This window comes from Canis lupus, chromosome 11, assembly GCF_003254725.2.
Source record: "Canis lupus dingo isolate Sandy chromosome 11, ASM325472v2, whole genome shotgun sequence".
Taxonomy (NCBI): domain Eukaryota; kingdom Metazoa; phylum Chordata; class Mammalia; order Carnivora; family Canidae; genus Canis; species Canis lupus.
The window spans coordinates 43586697-43609597 of record NC_064253.1 but is presented as its reverse complement, the minus strand read 5'-3'; the positions used below and the strand labels follow the sequence as shown (position 1 = coordinate 43609597).

At 36.7% G+C, this 22901-nt stretch overlaps 1 long non-coding RNA gene across 2 annotated transcripts; it reads right to left on the bottom strand.

The window, feature by feature from the left end:
* Positions 1 to 9132: 9132 nt before the first annotated feature.
* LOC112650406 (uncharacterized) lies at positions 9133 to 22363 on the bottom strand. 2 transcript variants are annotated; one of them, XR_004803702.2, is made up of 5 exons: positions 22294 to 22363; positions 21387 to 21612; positions 16860 to 16974; positions 11485 to 11576; positions 9133 to 9945 (listed from the first exon to the last, which is right to left on the bottom strand). It is a non-coding gene; the product is annotated as an uncharacterized LOC112650406 (long non-coding RNA). The 2 variants fall into 2 exon arrangements; XR_007414043.1 differs by lacking the exon at positions 16860 to 16974.
* Positions 22364 to 22901: the final 538 nt, after the last annotated feature.

Genomic DNA, 22901 nt, shown 5'->3' with positions numbered 1-22901 from the left:
TAGTTAGAATTGTATCGGGGTTTCAATAAAACCACTAATGCTAAATTATAAATTATATATGTTATATCAGGTTTTTATTACATGTAACTTTTATGTCTTAGGTGGTATATTTCAACCATGATATACTCAAATATGCATAAAAAACAATTTAATTGAGATGCATTTAAATTCATTTTTCTTTTTCTTTTTCTTTTTTCTTTTTAAGAAATTCTCAAACAGGCCATAAGAATGCAAGTTATGTTATCATAGAGGGGAAAAAATCATATGATTATGCAACATACAGTATAAAACCTTTGAAATTAAAGCATAAAAAGGCAACATAGAGACTTACACAGACACAGAATAATAAATAATTCCATAAGAGTCTTGGAGAAAGCCCCTAAGATTTTTTTTAATAAATGGAAGGGAAAACAAAGGGGAATAATATTTAACTACCTATAGAAAGCCAAATATTTTTTAAGCTTTAATTCACACCAGGAGTGGGTATTATTATTCCCACTTCACAAATGAATCAGAAAAGATATTTCCCTCGTCCAAGGTCCCCCAGAGAGTAAGTAGGAATCCACATCCCAATTAAAAATCAGGATTCCATATCTACGTTCTTTCTACTGATTCCTGTTGTCTACTAATATATATATATAAACAATGAAGGGTGACAATTGGTAACATTATTCATAATCTAAAAATAAGGCAGCTTGAAAAGATGGAGATGAAAAACATATATTTGGACAAGTTGACAACTATAAAAAATGTAATTGTTGGTGACAGATGTATTTGCTAAGTTAGGAGGAGGTAGGTAAAAGCTATTTTCAGAGTTTGGTCAAAGATCTGTAGCTTTTTTTTTTTTTTTCCCGAATGATTCAAAATTGTCAGTAAGATAGTGCTGTGACTTTTCCTTCCAAATATTTTGAAACTGAATGTATGCCAAAACTTTTGAGTAATCCCTTCCTCACCTGTATATCATCTTTATCCCAGTACAGTTTTATGAAACTTAATTCATGACTCCAAATTTTATGTCTTTTTTATTCCTTTCTTCAAAGCCATTTTTTCTTGGAACAATGGGTCTTGACTACATAATTTCTGCACTACATATCACTGTGGCTAGTGGAATCTTAAGTTAGGTTTTATTGGAAGAAAAAATGCAATTGCATGCCTCCTCATTAGGAGATAGTGGTGAAGAGAAAAGGAAATTATAACAACACAACAAAAACTCAAGACAAATGAATCACTTGTCCTAATAAAAATAATACTAATGATTCAGTAGTACTGAAAATACTTTTTAAAAATTTATTTTTTTCTTTTTGCAAGCCAACTATTAGCTGAAGGAAGCCAAAAGTAAGTTATAAGAATTCATTGCAATAATACAGGGACACCATGAAAAATAGTCATGTGTACTAGGGCTGGTGACCTTCCAAATTCTTTCCCTATCAAAGCTATTCCAAAGGAATAAATAGTATCATTAATAGAGTTAAATTTCTGTGTCTCTTTGTATGATTTTCACTCTCTCTTCATTTCATTGTTCAGCAAGGATCTGTGAAGCCAAAAGTATGGAGAAGATGTGCAATCATACATATAATGCTGTTCATGTATCATTTGTAAAAGTGTCAAAGAATAACAAATCCAGGATTTCTTTTTGAGTAAGAAAAAGCTAATGGGGCAAAATAGTACTGAGTCCCAGATTACATAACATCGTGAGGATTCTAGCTGTCACTAGTGTAATGTCCTAATTAGTTTTTCTGTAGGAGGTACAGCGTGAGAGAGCTGGTTCTTTATTGAAGACTGTAGCCAACTTACTTCAAGTGTAAAATTTATATTGTCTTAGGTAATAGCATCAGGCAGCAATATGAATACTGGATGTAATTTATGTCACCATTTAGAGGCTACGTGTATTGTGCTAAAGTCATATTAACAACATTCTAGTCATTCTTTACATGACAGCTCCTGTATATATTAAAAACAACATTCTAGACATATTATTTTGCCTCTAAACCCCTCCCAGCTGCATCTTTCAGAAATTCAGTAAATAAAAATAAAGTTTACAGACTTAGGAGAGTATTGGCTTTTAGCATTAAATGACAGGAAAATCAAAGGATACAGAAATTGAGATGTCTACTCAAGCAAATAGGCTTTCCCTGCATTGCAGGTGGGGGGAAGGGGGGGATGTTGTGTTATTTTAGTTAACTGATGCCTTGATCAAATATAACAGGAAACAAAACATAAAAATACTTAAGTATATTATAAATATTAAAAAAGTATATTATAAATATTTATTTCCCATATATGTACAGCACACATTATAACTATATAGGTATATGCATGCAAATTTCTAGATATCTGACATATCCCTGCAAATTCATGTGCTAGCTGGGGAAGAAAAATGAGGGGGAGAGTTATGAGAACCAAATTAAATTTTAATAGATTTTCAAACAAAAGATCAGTTTCCTTAGGAATCCAATTGGTTTTATTTTTATTTTAAATTTTAGGTCAACAGACTTCTTCTCAGTGTCTATCTACTATGTTAGGTATTAGGGATAATAAACTGAATGAGTCAGGTTCTTAATCCTTAAAACCATAGTATGTAATGAAGAGAAATGCTATGAAAACAGCCTCAGATGGTTTCATGGTATTCATAGAGGCAAAATAGACTAGTGTGTGTGTGTGTGTGTGTGTGTGTGTGTGTGTTTTAGTGTACTTCTCTAACTTGATTATATACCTAATTCTTATTACCTCATTGTATTTGGTATCTAATAAAGTCATCCTTAGGATCTAACTTTCCTTTCTCCTCCATTTACTCATCAGAAGAATTCATGTAGGGGTGCCTAGGTGGCTCAGTTGGTTAGGTGTCCATCCAACTCTTGATCTAGGTCTTGATCTCAGGGTTGTGAGTTCAAGCCCTGCTTTGAGCTCTGTGCTGGGTGTGGAGCCTACTTAAAAAAGAAGAAGAAGTAGGAGGAAGGAGAAGGAGAAGAATTATTATTAACATGTAGCCAGAATGGAACAACTAGAAAACAGAGTGGCCACTGTGTTTGAAGATATGTGGGTGAGGTTGGGAGGCTGAGTGAACAGAAGGGCAACTGATGGCTGCCTGTGAAGTAAAAGCTGAGAGAGGGATGGAAGCAGCATAAAGGAGAGGGATATGTTCTTTCTCCTCTTCTTTTTCTTCTCTCTTGCATTTTTTTATTCTCTTGGTAGTTAGATCAGATACTACTTCACATTAACTTCCATTAAGTATGCAGCATCCAATTTCTTAACAATTGAATGACTTCCAAATGGAATTCTCATTTTTTTTTCTTTAACTGGTAGTTTGTGTGAAAGAGAGTAAAGACTGATGTGACTTGACTCTTTCCCTTTTTGGCTGATAGCATCACTGTTCATCTGAGTAGCATTCTTTCAAAAGCATGGCAGCTCTAGAGCACCACCAAGTCCCAGGTCACATATTCCTTTTATACCTCAGTGCTGTTTTTTGGGGGGGGAAAACTAGACCTATATACTAATCATACATAACTTAAAAAGGAGTATTTATCATCCACAATAGTCCAAATTGTGTTGCAGTAAAACTGAATACATTGGTGGCTTTCAACAGCAAAGGCTGATTTCTTACTTTATGTGTCCATTTTGGATTTGATGAAGTTAAGTTCCCACATCACCTGTTTTTCTGAGAACCAAACTCATAGAACTGATCATCCTGGAAAAGTGAAAGAAAAATTGTTGAACTATGTGGTTCTATCTAAAAGGGCTTATATTACATATGCTCACATTTGACCAACTGGAACATTGCCCCACGTGATCTTAAGGAGAGAGTAAGATTTTCCTCCAAGGAGAAGTAGCAGATACTGATGAACAATAATGTAATCTGTTGCAGTGGAGATCTTCTTACAAGGCCCTGTGTGCACAGATCCTCCAGTATTTCTCCAACCCTATTTCCTACTGCTTGTTCATACTGTTCCTGCCACTATACTTTCCTCATTTTTCCTCTTCTGGAAAAGGTCCTTTGTACAGTTTGTTCCTGTGACCTGGAATATTCCCCCAAATATCTACTTCAGGCCTTTTTATCAACATCATCTTCTCCATGAGGACTTTTCTGACAGTCCTAAAGGGAAATGCAATCACTTCTTTGCTTTATTTCTGTGTATGTTATTTATATTACTTATGGTCTGTCTCCCTCACTAGAATGTTAACTGCATGAAAGCAGGGATTTTTATTCAACTCTGAGCCATCATTATCTAAAATAGTGTCTGGAATGAGGTAGACATCCAATAATTGGTTGTTGAATGAATAAATTCATAAGTGCATGAGATGTCTGGTTCTCTCAGTTTAGCTGTTGCCCCATCAGCTTAGCTGTCTCTTGTTGAAAATGAGCTTTGGGATCCTCCTGCTTCCCCAGCCTAGACTTCTCTCTTCTCTCAAACTTGATTTCTCCTTGTCTACATGAGACATTTTTGAGTCAGTGCAATATAAAGAGATAAATTGGATGATGTTTTTCAAAGTCTTTGCTGGTGAAATAGTATGTGATGCTAGGAGAGTTATTTCAATCATTTGGGCCTCAGGAAATGTGGCATAATGAAAAAAGCATGACATTTACAATCAAGATATAGAATGTAAATCCCAGCCTTACCTCTTACCGGTTTTGTTATCTTAGCAAGATATTTTGGCTTGGTTATATTCTCTAAGCCTTATCTCCCACCCACCCCCTTTTCTTTTAAATTCAAAATTAGGCAAAGAAAATTATCTGTTGCAGTTACTAAGTTCTTGGTCTTAACCTCCAAACTCTCTTCTGCGTGTATTGGGCTAGGATCTGCGTATCAGGGGCATCTTTGCTGGCTGGCTACCTATTGGGTTCTGACAAGAGAGAGCACTAGAGGGAGACCACAAGCTGGAGGGAGAGGAAGGACTGGCTCCCTCCCTCTACTTCCGGTGGGCTTCCAGTCCGCTAGCAGTTCCTCTGAGTCATGCCCACAGGGCTTCTTCACCCTGACAGTAGCAGTTCCTTTCAGTAACAGCCTTTGAATCCTGTTTGCATTTTCCCAGCATTTGCAGAACCAGCATGTGCTGCCTCTTCCCACTCCAGACACAAGCACCAGCCAGAGATCCCACCTCAGAGATCTGGGTCACAGCCCCAAAGGGTCCCTCTTCCCAGCTGGGATCCAGCAGCCTCCATAGAGAAAGAATTTCATCTCCACAGGTCTCCTCCTCTAGGCTCCTGAATTGTCACAGTTGCTACCTATTCTCTTTGTTCCCTCAGTCCTAAGGGCTTTGTAAAGTAGCTCCCTTGTAAAACCTTGAGTTCTCTTTTACACTTTCCAGTAGTTAACAGCTTTACACCTGGTTAAATCTTCACATTAAATTCTCTCCTGTTTTCTGTCCCCTGACATGATCCTGACTGATACACCTCCTGTGCTATCAAAGTCATAGGGTTATTGTGAGATAAGATGAGATCATGTCTAGGAAAACACCATGTACAACTCAGTATTGTCTGAAAAATGAAGTGACTGTATCAGAGTCCATCATGTGGCATAGGTGTCATGCACCTCTGACAGCTTCCCCAAAATGACATATAATCAAATAACAAGTCCAAGAGTCAAAAGTACTTAAGTTATCAAATAATAATCCCACTCACTCATCTGTGTGAAGCAAAGGAAACAAAAAGAGACTGGCTGTTGCTGTTGCTCCCGCACCCATGGGGCAAGGAGGTAGGTGTGCCGTCCCAAGCAGAGGGCATGTTGTTTAACAGAACACATTAATCAGTGTCTGGAGCTTAGAAAGGTAAAAATAGATCTGTGGCTACATTTCAGGCAGGAGCTACAGGGAGCTAGAGTGTGGAGTGAATAATTCTGGAGTTGCAGTGCTGGGACTGAGATGAGGCATTGAACTAAGTGACATAACAGGAAGGGAAAGTGACGGTGGTGTTGGAATGAATTGGAGAAAATTATTACAAAAGCAAGGCAAAAGCAAGGCAGTCTCATATCCTAGTTTAAATAAGTTGTATTGCTGCCGCTGCCCAATAAAAAAAAACAAGAAAATAAAAGACCCTGCAACACTATGTTTGGTAAAGTCGATTGTATGCATATACCTTGTATGAATGGTTCTAAGTGTTATGTCTGTTTGGGAATCAAGATAAAGTGGCTGAAGATCAGTACAAAGAAGACAGTCCTACCCCTAAGAGGTGGAAGCTCAGACAATGAGAATCCAAAAGGAGGCAGGAGCTGTGGACTGAAAAGGACCAGCTAGAATTTAAGGTTAGTGAAAAGAGAGTAGAAACTGCTACCACCCCAGAGCTGAGGTATGGAAAAAAGCTGCCATCAGGGATGAGGCATCTGGCACAAGAGGCCTGCATAAGGGAAAGTTGTAGAAAATCCATGACATTTTATTAGTCAAATATGGAGCAGCCTCCTCTGACTTCCCAACCTTGCCTCTACCCTAATCATCTCTTGGGGAAGTCCTCGTAAAGAATTGAGCTTACAAAAAAAAAAGAGAGAGACAGAGAGAGAGGGAGAGAGAGAGAAGAGGAGAGGAGAGGAGAGGAGAGGAGAGGAGAGGAGAGGAGAGGAGAGGAGAGGAGGAGAGGAGAGGAGAGGAGAGGAGAGGAGAGGAGAGGAGAGGAGAGGAGAGGAGAGGAGAAGAGAAGAGAAGAGAAGAGAAGAGAAGAGAAGAGAAGAGAAGAGAAGAGAAGAGAAGAGAAGAAGAGAAGAGAAGAGAAAGAAGAGAAGAGAGAAGACAAGAGAAGAGAAGAGAAGAGAAGAGAAGAGAAGAGAAGAGAAGAGAAGAGAAGAGAAGAGAGAAGAGAAGAAGAGAAAAAATAATTCAACTTTCTAATAACTATCAGTTGCAATTAGAAAATAGATTTGTGGGCTATCACTGGCTTTTGACAACTGCCCAAACAAACTCTGTTCTAGATACCCTCAGGGAAACTTCAGAACATATAAATGCCAACTGGACACAGAACTATAATAATATTATAGGGTTATTTTCCATGATCCTAAGTCACACACGGTAACATGGAATATGAGATTATTTTAACAATAACAATAAGCATTTTATATCCCTATGACACTGTGTATTTTGCCAAGCTCATGGTCAGTGCCATGTATGGAAAACAGACCAGGTAATAACTTCTGTGATCTCTGGTGAAAATAAAGATTCAGGGAAGGTAAGTGAGTGGCCTGACATTCTCTATATACTTACTAGCAAAACAAATTATGAGCAGTAGGAAAAATACTCAGAATTTGGAATCAGAAAAACTCTATTTCTATATTAATGATCTTCATAATCTTGAGAATGTTTCTAAAGTTACATGTCCTGAATTTCTTCATTAGTCAGGTGATAAACTCTGCTAATAGCAGAGTTAGTATAACGTAGTGGTTGACTTACAGACATTAGAACAAAACAGCTAGATTTTTTCTCTTGCCCCTTCCATTTATTATCATGTGAGCTTGAGTAAGTTACATAGGCTTTGAACCTCATTTTTCTCAGCTGCAAAGTACAGAGATGAAAATCATACCTACTGCCTTAGTTTTGTTGTTAAGAATTAATGTCAGTATGTATAGATCCTTACCATAGTGCCCGGGACATAGCATAAAATAAATGAGTAGCTATTGTCAGATTTAATATTACCTGATAAGATCGTTGTCCAGAGTAAATATGGTCATGTACATGAAACACCCCCTGTATGCCTAGTGCTCTTTCACTAAATGAGATATAATTAGGCTTCTGGGGTACTTGGAAATATTAGCAGTTATTCTGTCATGAGAGGGGGGTTCATTTGGGTTTCACTATTTCTGAGTAAGAGATAACCTTTCAAATCAGCTTGGATTTTTGTCTTCTGGCCTTACTAGATCAGAGAAACAGAAGGAAAAGAGTACTTCACTAGGCATCATGAAATCAGTGTTCAAAAACCAATTGTGTCACTTTTTTCGCTGTGACGGGAGAGTAAGTGAAATCATTCCTCTGCATTAGTAGGGGTCCCCAAGACAATACACTCTCACTGGCTCTTGATCTTCTCTGTTTTCCACAAGCAAGTACCAATTTGTAATTTATTTCAATAAATACATTTATTGAATTTCACCAGATTGTTAGAATAATTGAAGTGTATAGAACTTAACTTTAAGCAGGATAAGATAATTTTGTAATAGTGGAATACTCTGAATTTAGATGCTAATACAGAGGTTGAAAAATGCATTTGTGGTTGGATTTAAGGGCTAGAGTTCGACAGGATTCCTGTTTATTTGTGTATGTATGGCCTGGCGCAGGGCTGCCTGAATCCACTGAAGGCGAGCCAAGAGGATTGCCATTCGGAGTGTCTGGAGAGATGGTTCTGTGACCTTCAGAGGAGCCCTGGGGGAGAGGGCATGGACTGCAGCTCCCGCTGCTCGGGCTGTGCCCGTGGCACCTCAGGCGGGAGGCGGTGAGCGGGGCCCGGGACAGTGGACATCCCACTGGGCAGTGACTGAGCCTGAGGCTGCTCTCTAGCCGCGAGCACCAGGCGGCCCGGGGACCCCGAGTGCTCTACCTCCTCGCCTCTCCTCCGTCTACTGTAGCTTCTCGGGCAGGTCTCCCCCACGGCCAACTCGCCTGTGTGTGTTCGACGAAAAGTTTCTTGACGCGTTGCTGTGGGCAGGTAGCGGGAGAATGGGGGGATTCGTGCTGAAGGCCGAGGCGGAGTTACCAGCGCTCGGGGCAGGGGCGTCGGGACACACGCGGGGAGGTGGACCAGCGCCGCAGCCAAGCTTCCTTCTCGTTAGAGCACCAGGGCCGCCGCCCGCAGTCGGGCCAGTCCCAGCTGTGGCCCCGGTGAATTCCCACACCTCGGTTTGCTCAGATACAAAGAGCAACGGCAGTGGAATAAAATGAGAGGCTGCCTTTAGAGAGGTCAATTTTATTGACTTAAAGAAAGATTCTGATGAGAAAGAGATACCAGGCCAGTGGAACCTACTAAGGCGGATTTGGGTTTTGTGGTGTCAGAAGATTGTACTGGGAAAAAAAAAAAAAAAAAAAAAAAGATTATACTGGGAGAGGTATCCTCTTCCTTAAGAAAAAAGTTCAAAACCTCAAATACAAGTACAAAAATTGTATTCTAATGAGAGAATATTTACAAAATTACAAATTGAGAAGCTCAAATACTAAATGATCATGAAATCCAGAAAACAATAAACACGTTGTTATTGTTTTCATGTTTTATTGTTTTCTTTTTTTTTTTAATTTTTATTTACTTATGATAGTCACACAGAGAGAGAGAGAGAGAGAGAGACACAGGCAGAGGGAGAAGCAGGCTCCATGCACCGGGAGCCGGATGTGGGATTCGATCCCAGGTCTCCAGGATCGCGCCCTGGGCCAAAGGCAGGCACCAAACTGCTGCGCCACCCAGGGATCCCTATTGTTTTCTACTTTTTTTCCCTATGATTTTTTTTTTTTTTTGCCGCCTTCTCTTTGTCTCCTAACAATGATTTCATTATATCACTTTCTATAGAGAAAATAGAGATGATTCAGTCATTCCCTAACATGATTGACCACATTCTAATTATTAATTATTGATAGTGCAAGTACATAAAACATGGGGCATTACACACAACCTGTAGGCTGGTTTTAGTGATGCTCTAAGTTTGTGTCCTACAAACACAGGAATCCTGATAAATTCTACTTTGATTCCCATAAAAAATTATGCTGCTTTCATAATTACATATTATTCTGCCTTGGCAATTTCTGACAAGTGAGAACTTTCATTTTGATGAGACACCAAAAGTAAATAAATCCTTCACTTAGAATTTTAGATATGTATTCACTGGAAAATCTTCTCATGGAATAGTTTTTTATCTGTATGTTCAAACTGTGTTTCTCCTCCACTAGCCTCATAGGTCCAGTGCTGAGGGTCGCAGACTCTTTTCTAATAGGATCTCCAGTCCCGATACATCTTCTCACATTGGGCCCTCAGAGAATTCCTGGAGGTCATTCCTATATAAAGACAGTAACCAATCATGTAACTGAATGTAAAAGTGACTGCAAACTATGTCAGTCTTTCCTATTTCATAAGAAACAGTGTATCCAACTCAACTTCCTTTTATCTGGGTCCTCAAGACATCCTCAACCACTCCAGTGACATGGAGGGAATAGAAAGAGAAGTCAGAGTTGAAAGAGAGAGTAATTAAGCCAAAAGATGTTACTTCTATAAATTTTTCAAATACATAATTCAATTTAAACACATTCCTACATCCCTCCCAGGCGTATCCTCCTCTGGGCACTTAGAATAATTGCTTTTTAATGTAAGATTTTTATTGAAGATAACTTTCCTCCCCCACCCCCAATTACAAGTACATGTATTGATGAATTTTCATGTGTACACACTCCTATTATTAGTACTCAGGTAAAAACCAGAACATAACCAGGCACCCCAAAAGACTGCTTGTGCCTCTTCCCATCAATATCCCTGATAAGGTTAACCACTCTTCTAACTTCTAATATCACAGATAAAGTTTTCCAGTTTTGAACTTTATATAAATAGGTCTATGCAATATGCACTCATGTGTCTGATTTCTTTAGCTCCATATCATCTTTTTTTGAGATTCACTTTTATCCATGCATGCTGTAGTTTCTTCATTTTATTTGCTGTGTAACTTTTCGTTGTGTGCATATGCTACAATTTATATACCCATTCTGTGATTGCTCGACATTTTGGCAGATTCCAGTTGAGTCTATGACTAATAGTGCTGCTCTGCATATTATTTTCTATGTCTCTGGGTGTAGAATAAAATCCGATCGTTACGTGTGTACCGTGATAACTGCTGGCCTACAAAGTATTGTTGTTCCACTTTAGAAGATACTGCAAGATATTTTCCCAAACTGCTCAACTAATTTGCATGTCTTGGCTGAATCTTGGTAATGCCTTTTTCATTCTAGTCATTCTGGAGTGTTTATTTATAGGAATACCAAAATACGGTCATTGGCATTTCCATCCTGACCATTTCCATCCTTTAACACTTTAAGACATTCTCTTCTGTAAAGTGTTTGTATGTTTTCATTTTCTCAGTCCTTGAACACTTTGTAAGGAACTTACAATGGACACACTGTTATTTTTCTTAAGACAGGGGAGGATTGCTTTTTTTTTTTTTTTTTTTAATTATGGTCTTTTCATTCCACCCACATTTCTTAATGAGTTTATTTGGTCAGATCTGAAAGAAAATTTCAGTGTGACATGTGCTATTATGTTTGCAAATTTGACAAAATTCTAAAACTAAAATAAGTTCCAGATTTCATTATGATTTTTTCTTCATGTTCTCTAGGAGAGTTCTAATAGTTGCCCAGAATATTAGAATGTTTTCTGGCATCATGCTAAAAAAAACAAATTTCTCCAAAATGCTAATATTCCCCAGGTTTACCACTTTTATCATGTTTCTTCTTTCTTCTGAATCTTATTCTACACTGCTCAAAAATACTCACTGTAGCAATTAAGTCACTAAGCATAATCAAAAGTGAAAGAAGATATTTTAAACATACTCTCTCAGGGTAGAATAATTCAAACAGCCTCTCTTCGAAAGCAGAGCATGAGCAGAATATGGGAGAAGATACACTGTTTACAGTTCTGGTCTCTGAAAAATTACAAAAGGCAAAAATTGTCAAGATAAATGATAAGGCATCAACAATATTGTTATTTTATTTTCACTAATTTAAAATTCACACACATTCGTCATATCCAAGGATCTCAAAGATAATTTTCAGCTAGATCTAATGGGCCCATGCTGAGAGTATTAATCAAATAAAAGCCAAGATTTGGGGAATCATCACTTTTATGCAGGAAGTGCCATTGTTGGTTTCTCTCTTCATACTATAAAGCAGAAATTAAACACACACACACACACATGCATGCACAAAGACTATAAAAGATGTAAAGGTATCCATGATTGCAATTAATCTTTGTCTTATTCTGAGCAATGGAACAAAAACACCTTCTAAAACTAAATGTTAAAATTTAGATTCTATATTCCTTTTTTATAAGCTTGTTTGTGAGAAGGTCAAAAGCAAAAGGCTTTTGTGAACTGTACAGGTTGGATTGTCCTAGGCTTTGAAAATGTGGTTTAAATAGAGAATGAATCATTATGGATGAGCATATTGGTTTTGCAAGTATTTGACTGTTTTGGTACTTCATGCCTGAATGTTTTCCAACTTTCTGTACCATAGATGCTTCCCACACATTGAAATGTCTTGCAGTTGTATTCAGAGTAAAGGAAACCAGGCAAGGAAGTCTATCTTCCAAAGAGAGTTCTCTATATATAACATTCAGTTGGCTGTCAAAACAGAAAAAGACTGCCTGACAAATGTCTAAATATCACAGTGTTTATGTAGGCTCATTGTCTAAGGTTTGTGTTTTACATTTACATTTAAACATGTTTATTATATTTATTGCTCATATAAAGATATTCTCATTTTAGTTTTAAATGATGTGTATACTTTTTTGGAGTTATGAAAAGTCACATTTTATGCGGTAAAGATGAATTAGCTGTCTTTAGTGAAACGGAGTTTTATGTATTCAGGAGGCAGAAAAATAGATGACAATAAGAGTTTTTATATTATTTGACTCATAGCTTTTAGTAAGACTTGATAGAAACATACAAGTATGGCAAAATAGTGTTTGTCTTTTCCAGATTATTATCACAAATAGAACTGTTAAAGGTCTGTCTTCCACCGCTCCAAATAAAATTAAGTATTGTACTTTTTAAGCCTATAAACTTTTGCTTCGAGTAGAATTGGGGCTTAAAAGATAGGCTAGAATCTTCTAAAGGCTTCAGGTGCATTCAAATTCTGCACATATTCAAACTCTGAGGAAAACGTATGAGATAAGCGAAGTTAGGTTGTGGAGTACTATTATCTCTCTTTCCGTGCTCTTTCCATTTCTTTTCTGGGGCCCTTTACTTCTTGGATGCCCAGGGATCTATTCCCATGTTAGTCCCTTTCTTCCTTGAAGGAAAACTTTATGATTGATCAGTTATTTCAGATAAAGAAACTAATGGTTCTTCCCCCCACCCCCATCTTCAAGACTTCTTGTGCTATTTTTCTTTTAAGATTTTATTTATTTATTCATGAGAGACACAGTGAGAGGCAGAGACATAGACAGGAGAAGCAGGCTCCCTGCAGGGAGCCTCAGGCGGGACTTGATCCCAGAAACCCCGGACCACGACCTGAGCCCAAGGCAGACACTCAACCACTGAGCTACCCAGTCACCCCTCCTTGTGCTGTTTGTATTTAAACAAAAAATTCTGGGAGATTGTCCTGCTTAACCCAAAGAAATACAATTTTGGGCAGCCTGGGTGCCTCAGCGGTTTAGTCCTGCCTTCAGCCCAGGGCCTGATCCTGGAGACCTGGGATCGAGTCCCACATCAGGCTCCTTGCATGGGGCCTGCTTCTTCCTCTGCCTGTGTCTCTGCCTCTCTCTCTCTCTCTCACGCTCTCTCTCTCTCTGTGTCTTTCATGAATAAATAAATAAAATATTTAAAAAACAACAACAAAGAAATACAATTTTGATGTCTTATTCCTCTTTTTCTTCCTTTCTCCCTCCCTCCCTTCCTTGCACCACAGCATATTGCGCTCTTGTGTGGGCTAGGAGTCTAGACTGTAGGTTGAAGGATCTTAGTGAAAGCTAACTTGAAAGCATTAAACACAAGGAAGGCTTGATTTGGCGATGATGGTTGAGGCTCTGAACAAGACAGTAATGCAAGAGGGAGAGGCTTCGAGCTTGTGTGAAGTTCCTAAGAAGACTTCAAACACTGGAAGCAAAGAATGAACAGTGTAGATAAAGTTCTCTTGTCCCTATACTAGTAGCATCCAGAAAGAATCCATTGTTATGTTGTCCTAAACAAATGCTTTAGAGATGGACAGAATTAAAACATGCCCATGATTCTCAGTCCAGACATATATAGTGTGAATGGCTTCTCTTTCTAGTGTTTAAAGATCCTGACTATATTTAGTTATTTTAGAAATGGCACCTATTCTGGGCCTAGAGGAACATTGAGGAGATTCTGAAAAGTTGTCTTGATTCTTCTGTATAGGTCATGTCTGCCGGGGATGGTCAGGGACCTAATCAAAGACCCTTGAAAATCTCAGACCCTTTCAATTTAAAAGACCTTTCAATTTAAAAGAAGTATTTATTTTTTAATATAAAGGTTTTCCTGGTGCAACTTGCTTTTGTTTTTTGTTCATTCATTTATACATTGAAGTAATATTTACTTCACCCACATCCTAAATGATGAGATGAGATGTTGAATAGACAAGGTCCCATTCTCATAGAAGGATCTCGACAATGAGCAAATAAATAATTTATACCACTCAGTTCTAACTTTTAAAGAAAAATCCTTGGTATTTCAAGAGATCTGTTTATTGAAAACTGAGAACCTAATCTCTATGAAAGAGCATATCCAAAATCGTATATTCACAAATATTCAATATTTTATGATTGGCAATACCAGGCATGTAAAAAATTAGAGTTCAGTAAATGCATGTTGTTTTAAAAAGGATCAAAGGAAATCATCTTTAGATTACTTATCCTTTCTTTAATGCAATCAGATATAATACTTAGGAATTTATATCTGTATGTAGATAGCTGAGTTAATAATTCAAGATTAAAGGAGACAATTTGAGGGTTTTTTTAATTCATGTTTTTGTAAAGACTACCAAATATCTGGAGATTTTATCTTTTCATGTTATTACATCTAAAAATAAAAGACCATTATAAAATCTGATATAATAAGGTATATATCAAAGTCTCTTCAAAGGAATTCCAAGTCATTTGTGAATCAAATCAGGATTTTTCATAAGTATGGTGGCAACTTGTGGCAATATTGAATTTTAATGCAGTATACTTTTATATATTATCAGAAAGATAGAATTCTTCAAGAAAGCTACTCTAAATATCAGTATGTGACATGATTATATGATTAGGCATTAGACCTTGCTATCTTTGAACTGTTTTAAAAAGTCTGCTATATAGGGATACCTGGGTGGCTCAGTGGTTGAACATTTGCCTTTGGCTCAGGTTGTGATCCCAGGGTCCTGGGATTGAGTCCCACATCGGGTTCCCTGCAGGGAGCCTGCTTCTCCCTCTGCCTGTGTCTCTGCCTCTCTCTCTGTGTCTCTCATGTATAAAGAAATAAAATCTTAAAAAAAAAAAAGTCTGCTATATATAATACCTCTATAAACTGTGTCCATTACCTTCAGGATTAAGCTCAGACTTCATTTTTGACCACAGTAATATGAACAGTGTAAGTTTTTAAGAAACACATTTAATACTAGACTTATCAGTCCTCAAATGGAAATGTTAAAATTCCCTAATAACTTTAGGAGTTTCTCAGGTTTTTTTTTTTTCTATTTTTTTTTCTATTTTTTTCCTGTGTACTTTGTAAAGCCTTGTTGGCAGGTATAAACAGAATCAGGATTGTTATGGTAATTAGTAAGATTTTTATTTTATCATTAAGTAACAACCTTCTTAAAATCAATAAAGATCTTTTTCCTTTAATTATATTTTGTATGATAATAATGATACCATAGGGTTCTTTGGTTAAGTATTTTACTGAAGTATGTGTATGTGTGTGCATGTGTGTATATGGATGTGTGTGTTAATCCCTTTGCTTTCAACCTTTCTGTGTCAACATTTAGCATTATGTGATGACTATGACTATGTTCTAAAAATAAGCTGGATTATCTTTTCTAACCCATTTCAGAATCTTTGTCTAACAGGGAGAGTAACCTATTTCTTTATATTGTGATAACTGATAGATGCTGACCAAAATCTACTCCTCTCTTTTAAAATGTTTTCTATTTAGTGTTCATTATAGTTGATTTTCTTTCTTCATTTGATCTTTTTAAAGGAATTGACTTGAGTGTACTTTTTATTTTTCTTCCTTTACAGCTGTGGAATTTATAAGGATAGAATATATGGATTCTGCTTTATATTTTTATCATATATGTTAGTTAACAGAGTCTAAAACTACTTTATGTCTCTAAATTCCTCCTGAATAATAAAAATCACTTTAAATTTCTATTTACCATTATCTTTCCTACTGATATTTTCTAGTGTTTCAATTTGTTTTGTTATTGTTGTCATTGTTGTTGTTAATGTTAGCAGAAGTCGAGGTCCCTATCAATGTTTATTTGGCCTGACATGTTACCAGAATGTCCAAACTTTATTTCAAATAACTTAATCATTTATGATCAAGTATTATTGCTCCTGTTGTGTTCTGAATGTATTATTTGAGCCATGTCCCAGCTAAGTGAAGGTGAGGTTATTTACTGAGTACACACTATGATCACTGGGTGGTGAAGGAATGCACAGATGGACAAGGTATGGATCATACACTTCAGAAGGCTTTAACAAAGTATACATTGGCCTTGTTCATCCTGGATAAATTGACATAGTATTCCTACCTGCTATATTATAATATCTGTCATGGTGCCCTGCTTATATGATCTTGCTTAGCTGGTATTTTTGATTGAGTGGAAAGTAAGTGTAGGGAGTGATGACAGAGTCATAACTTAACAGTCTAATTCTTCCTCAGGAGAGAAATATTCTTATATACTCTTGGAGACAGATGGAGATGATATACTATACCCTCAAGCCCTCAACATTTCAGCCAAGTTTTCATCTTTCAAGGAAGAATTCCAGGGTAAGCCTAACAGCCTGAATGGTCTCCCAGCAGGTGACTGGAGAAAGTGCTCATCACATAGACTCTAATGATTTTCCTGCAAAGGCACCTCCCCAGCATCACTGCCAGATGGAGAGTTTACTAGTGCCTCCTCTCTGGTTTGAGCCAGGCCATGCTTCCTCCGAGAGCTATACGGCTTAGGCTAGTTGGTTAATTAACAAGCACTTAATCAATACCTACTGTGTGTGGAGCATTCTGTGTGATTCTGTTGTCTACGTATGCAAAATCTATTCACACATCAAAGCCCAGCTTCAGTCTCTACTCCTCTGCAGATTCTAATCCATCTTGATATTCTCTATGGAAATGATCATTTGAACCATTTTAGTATTTTATTATATGATTCTTTATTGAATCTTATTGATATCTTATCTTATTGATATCTAAGTGTAAGCCTTAACTTCCCAGTGTAACTGTAAGCATAAAAGCTTTAATTTTCTATGGTTATTTATTATAGTTGAAGATTACTGGATGATTAATTTATTTCTCAACTATTTCTCAAAATGTGTTCCAGAGAATCCTTTTTTATTTTATCAATTGAATATTTTTTGTTTCTATTTAAGTGATAGTTAACATCTAGTGTAATATTAATTTGAGGTAAACAATTTAGTGATTCAACACTTAGATAACAACACCCAGTGCTCATCACAAGTGCCCTCCTTAATCCCTAACACCTATTAACCTATCCTCCATCTACCTCCCCTCTGGTAACTACCAGATTGTTATCTATATAGTTAAGAGTTGGTTTCTTGGTTTGCCTCTCTCATTTTTCCCCTCTGATCATTTGTTTTGTTTTGTAAATTCCATATATGAGTTAAATAACATGGTAGTTCTCTTTCTTTGACTTATTACACTTGGAATAATACTCTCTAGCTCTATCCACATTGTTGCAAATGGCAAGATTTCATTCTTTTTTATGGCTGAGTGATATTCCATTTATATGTGTGTGTGTGTGTGTGTGTGTGTGTGTGTACAGTACATTTTCTTTATCCATTCATCAGTCAATAGACATTTGGGCTCTTTCCATAACCCTTAAGAGATTCTTGGAAAAAAAGGTAGTGTAGGTGGTTGATATGATAGAACACATTTGTGAAATGCTGCACAATATTTCCTTCCTCTTGAAAATACATAATACAATTTGAAGACATACTAAGACTTTGGTAAATCATGTGTTAAATATTAACTTGGTATTTCCTAAACTTAATTGATTCTTGTTTAATGCAATCAGATATGATCTTCAAGAATCATATCTAAATTTAGGTATCTGAATTAGGAATTTGGTGCTAGAAGTAACAATTTTAATTGGTTTGGCTTTGTTTTTACAATGGCAGTCAAATACCTGGATATTTTAATTTTTTATATGAGTATATTTTCAAATGAGAGCTCTCCACTTCTTCCTTACTGAACACCATTTAACATCCCTTAAGATCAGTATTCTATAGGATAATTTTGGGGAAGTACATTTCTGCATGATAGTCATAGCATCATTTTGGCTTATGGCTGTAGTGATAGGAACTTCCTGGAAGACATACAGCAAGTCTGTGTAGGTAAGGACTTAAGTTTTCTCAGTTAGCCCTCAAGCTATGTGACTGCTATAAGAAACACAGCCATAACATCTATCACCCGGCAGGATTCATTCAGTTGGTCAGATCATCTCTGTCATAGTCTTTTTCCTTAAAAGAAAGGGACTATCATTTGGTCAAAACTGTCTAAATAACAGCTCCCATGCTAGAATCTTTCGATAAATGCAGACATATATAAGAGCTTCCTTGTCATCAAACTGAAACTCCAAGCAAGTACACAACATTATTGGTTCCACTGGATACATTCTGTGGAATACTGTACCCAAAAGTCAGAAGGGAGAAAATCACTTCAATGGAAGTGGTGTTTCTGTGTTAAAGCTTTCAGATAAATGACTCCAGAGTTTAGGAAAACATTCAGTAATTGATGATCTGTCTTACTTCTGATGGGGTTAATTACTGATTTTTGCCAAGCTTTTCTACAGTAAAATTTCTACTTTTCCTTTTGAAATGAATAAATATTTTGTGGGGATATATTTTGAGACTATGCAAATATTTTGTTTATCATCATACTTTTTCCCTCTAATTTTAGCATTCATTGATGACTCTTGTCTGCAAATACTAACTACAAAAAATGTTTACCAAATGGCAAGTTTTCATTCTTCTATGTTTATTATTTATTATTCCTTCTACCGTAAGGAAGAGGTGTCCCTCTTATCCCATTTATTTATTAATGCATTTAGTTCTTTATATCAATGTAGACTCATGGATACTTATTTTATTTGTTGGGCTAACATCCACTGCTTATCATTGTTTAGTGTATTCCCCAAATGTTCCCAGCTTTGGCAGTTGGGAGCCTTCTTAAATTGGCTCTGTGATCCTTATCTATTTTGTTTTAACACTTCCTTACTTTCCAGCACTCAGAGTTGTTCCAGACCCATCTTGTACTTCCTCAGTAACTTCCCAGACCTAGAGTCAACCATTTTTTCCCAGTGTTTTTCATTCTTTTGAGAATTATAGAAACCAAGATCTAGGCATATAGTGTTCTTAACACCACTGGACTGTCATTGCTCTTATGCTTTCTGAGTGGTTACAGCTAAAAACTATTTATATGAACAGTAACTCATATATCCATACATCTACATCTCCTTATCTATTCACATTATTTATAACAAAATCCATGAGTTCCAATTGATATTTCCAATTCTAGTCCAATAGCATGAGTTCATTCTAGCTTTCCCACTTCCTTTTCTTATAGCTCTTTTCTTTGGTCACAAGAAACTTGAGTCTCATTACCCACAATCTATTTCTATAAAATATATTTACATACAATAGCTTCAGAATTGCTAATCCATACCCCAGTGAAAATCAAATTTACTAACTGGAGTATGATATTTGTGTATAGTTCTTTTCTTCTTTAGCCTTAGAGTATCTTTCAAAATATTTATTTACGTATTTATATTTTAAATATTTTATTTATTTGAGAGAGAGAGAAAGTGTGTCCAGGGGAAAGGGCAGAGAAGAAGAGAGAGAATCTCAAGCAGACTCTGTGTTCAGTGCAGAGCCCCATCTGAGGCTTGTTCTCAAGACCCTGAGATCATGACCTGAGCCAACACCAAGAGTTGGTTGCTTAACTGATTGAGCCACCAAGCACTCCTCAAAATATTCGTTAATGAAGTTACTTAGTCTATTTTCCTCTGCCCCTTCAATGAAGCCATGTTATTCATTTGTAATAGGCTTAGGTCCATTTATTTTTATATTCCATTTTCAGTCCTTCCCTCATACGTGAAGATATACTCAGAGAAATTTATCTGAGAAACTCCCTTCCTCTTAGAACTTCCCCATTCTTAACACTCTGTTTTGCCACCCCTGAAAGTAACCCATCTTACTTATTTCTGAATTTTATTACCTGAATTGTGTTTTGCACAAATGAGCAGATTTATTGATATTTTCTTATTTGCTTTTCTTTATTTAATTAAAAGCTGCATACTAGGGATCCCTGGGTGGCTCAATGGTTTGGTGCCTGCCTTTGGCCCTGGGCGTGATCCTGGTGACCCAGGATAGAGTCCCACGTCAGACTCCCTGCATGGAGCCTGCTTCTCCCGCTGCCTGTGTCTCTGCCTCTCTCTCTCTCCTTCTCTCTGTGTGTGTGTGTCTCATGAATAAATAAATAAAATCTTTTAAAAATAAAAAAAATTAAAAAGCTGCATACTGTATTCTTTTGCACTTGAAAAATATATATCCTGAAAATTACTCCACATAAGTTTATAGAGGTCTACCTCACTCACTTTTGCAGATATATTTGGACTATCCAACATTCTTAAGAGTTTGTACATACAAACTGGTGAGGATGACTAATTTTATCCATTGATTGTGATGACTACTTACATTCGAATCAAAATAAAATACCACATGAACTCCTGCCTGAATTTTTATCTCCTCGTTGGCTTTATGATCAGGAAAAAATACCTGTCTCCACACATACACTCTGGCTGGTGGCTTATGACTGCCTTCCTTCCTGTTACTTCTTGTTTGAGGTGGCTTTTGCTTCATCTTGTGATCTCATATTTGAATCTGAGTCATTAGTTTCTGGTTCTCCTATTCTCTGCCTTGCCCGAGGCACCTTTCATTGATATTGATTTGACCTTGGCACCATCATGACTCCTGGCTTGTGTCAGGTTCACTGTCAACTCCCCTGGCCATGGTGGTCTTGCTTTTACAACTAGACCTAGTCTAGCTGTATCTAATCCAGCTGATTCTACTCCAGATTTTTTTTTTTTTTTTTTTTTTTTGTCTCAGACTTCTCTACAGCACTCACTCACTCTTAACAAAACACCTGGGATATTGTCCAATTTGCAGAATAAGACTCAGCTTGAAATTTTAGCACATTTTTAAAAAGAGGTTTACTTCTTGTGATTGTATCTTTGCAATGATTTTACTCTATTCATTTAGAACACTGTTAAAGGAGCTCCCTGATGAAATTTATCCATTATGGCAAATGTTTTCACTTCATGGAGACCTACTGAAATGGAACGTATTTTGAAAATAAATGACACACAGACTAGTTTTGAAAACTGTTCATAGCTAGATTCAGCAAATGTTGATAGCTTGGAAATTCCTGGTATTTTAAAGGAGAGAGGGGAAAAAATACAGTTTTGTGCTAGAAAGTTCTTAGCCTCCCACATCTTACCTCATTTTTACAGATGCAGTGATTAAGACCTTGATATAATTGTTCCAGGAAGTCTAACTCATCTGAAAAAGCATACTTTCCAATTATCCAAATAACCATGAACACAGAAATGAAAATGCAGGAATGACAACTCTGTGTTTAACTCTCTTCTTCCTGAAATGTTATGAGATCTTCTTCATTTCCTCTTTCTCTGGATACACATAACAGTTTAACATCAGAATTTGAGCTATATGAAAAGCAAGGGAAAACTATTAGAAGAAATAAGGAGAAGACACGTGCAGTGAATATTTGTGATAAAACAAATCATTTCATTATCCACATGCAGTTTGAGCCTTTTACTACTTTCTCATCTTTGGCAGAAATCAATTTGACTCTCTTTCACATCAATAGATATCTCCTAGATGAACCCCTGAGGTGGGTACATAAAGGGTATCTGATTTTTTCATTAATGCAGAGCTATTAAAGCCATAAATAGGGCTTAACAGCGTTCAACATTCATTGCAGAAGGGCTTCTCTAGCAAAGTAGTACACAGAAAAAGGGATGATTTTCCATTAATTCTGGCATTTAAAGGTGAGAGGTGATCTGAAAACTGTACCATGGAAATGTAGGTTCTAAAGAGGAAAATGGCACAATGGTGGTCCGGACTGAAGAATTCACTTTTTTTTTTTTTTTTCAAATCAGGTTTAATTTTGGTTGTACTATAAATGTGTACACCCATATTTGCTGCTCTAAAAATGCACTGTGTATGTTTATTTGTCACAGCTGTCTGATGAGTCACTGCACAATATGTTTGGGATAGGTGAAAATAATTTGAGCATCTAATGGAATAGCAACTAAAATAAATATAATATTTTAAAATAAACTTTAGGGGTTAAACATCCTGAAACATTTTAACATTAGCTTTACCTAGTTGATGAACAAGGTGTTCATGATCATCTGTCTTTTTTCTCTGGCTTCTTGTTTGAAATCTTCATCTGAAATAGATTAGTTGTTGACTTGTTCTATCAAATAGTTTCTGAGACACTCTATATTTTTTCTAAATGTTCCTTTTGTTAAGACAAAGACTATGGAAGAAGCGATTTTAGTGTGAAAAATGTATGTCCAGGTGAACATAGTATGGTCACTGCTATAACCTAGACATTATATTGGATGCTGGAAATAGAATAGTAAAAAATCATGGTCCTTGCCTTCATAGAACTTATAGCCTATTCTTATTGTCCAAGTAAATAAATATGTATATAAAATATTCATTTTAACAGGTTGTTAAAAGAGCTGTGAGCAGTAGCAGTAGGATGCTAAGAAGACAATTAGTAGAAGAAGGGGTCAGTTTCTGCAATAGATAGACATAAAAAATGCCTCTGGTGCAAACATATCACTAGGACCTGAAGTTTGAAGAGGTAACCACATGAAAGCTAGCAGAAGAATATTCCACATAGAGAAAAGATCTTATCGTGTTTAAAAATCAGAAAGAATACCAGTGTAGCCTGAGTACAGTACAGGGAAGTATAAGCAGA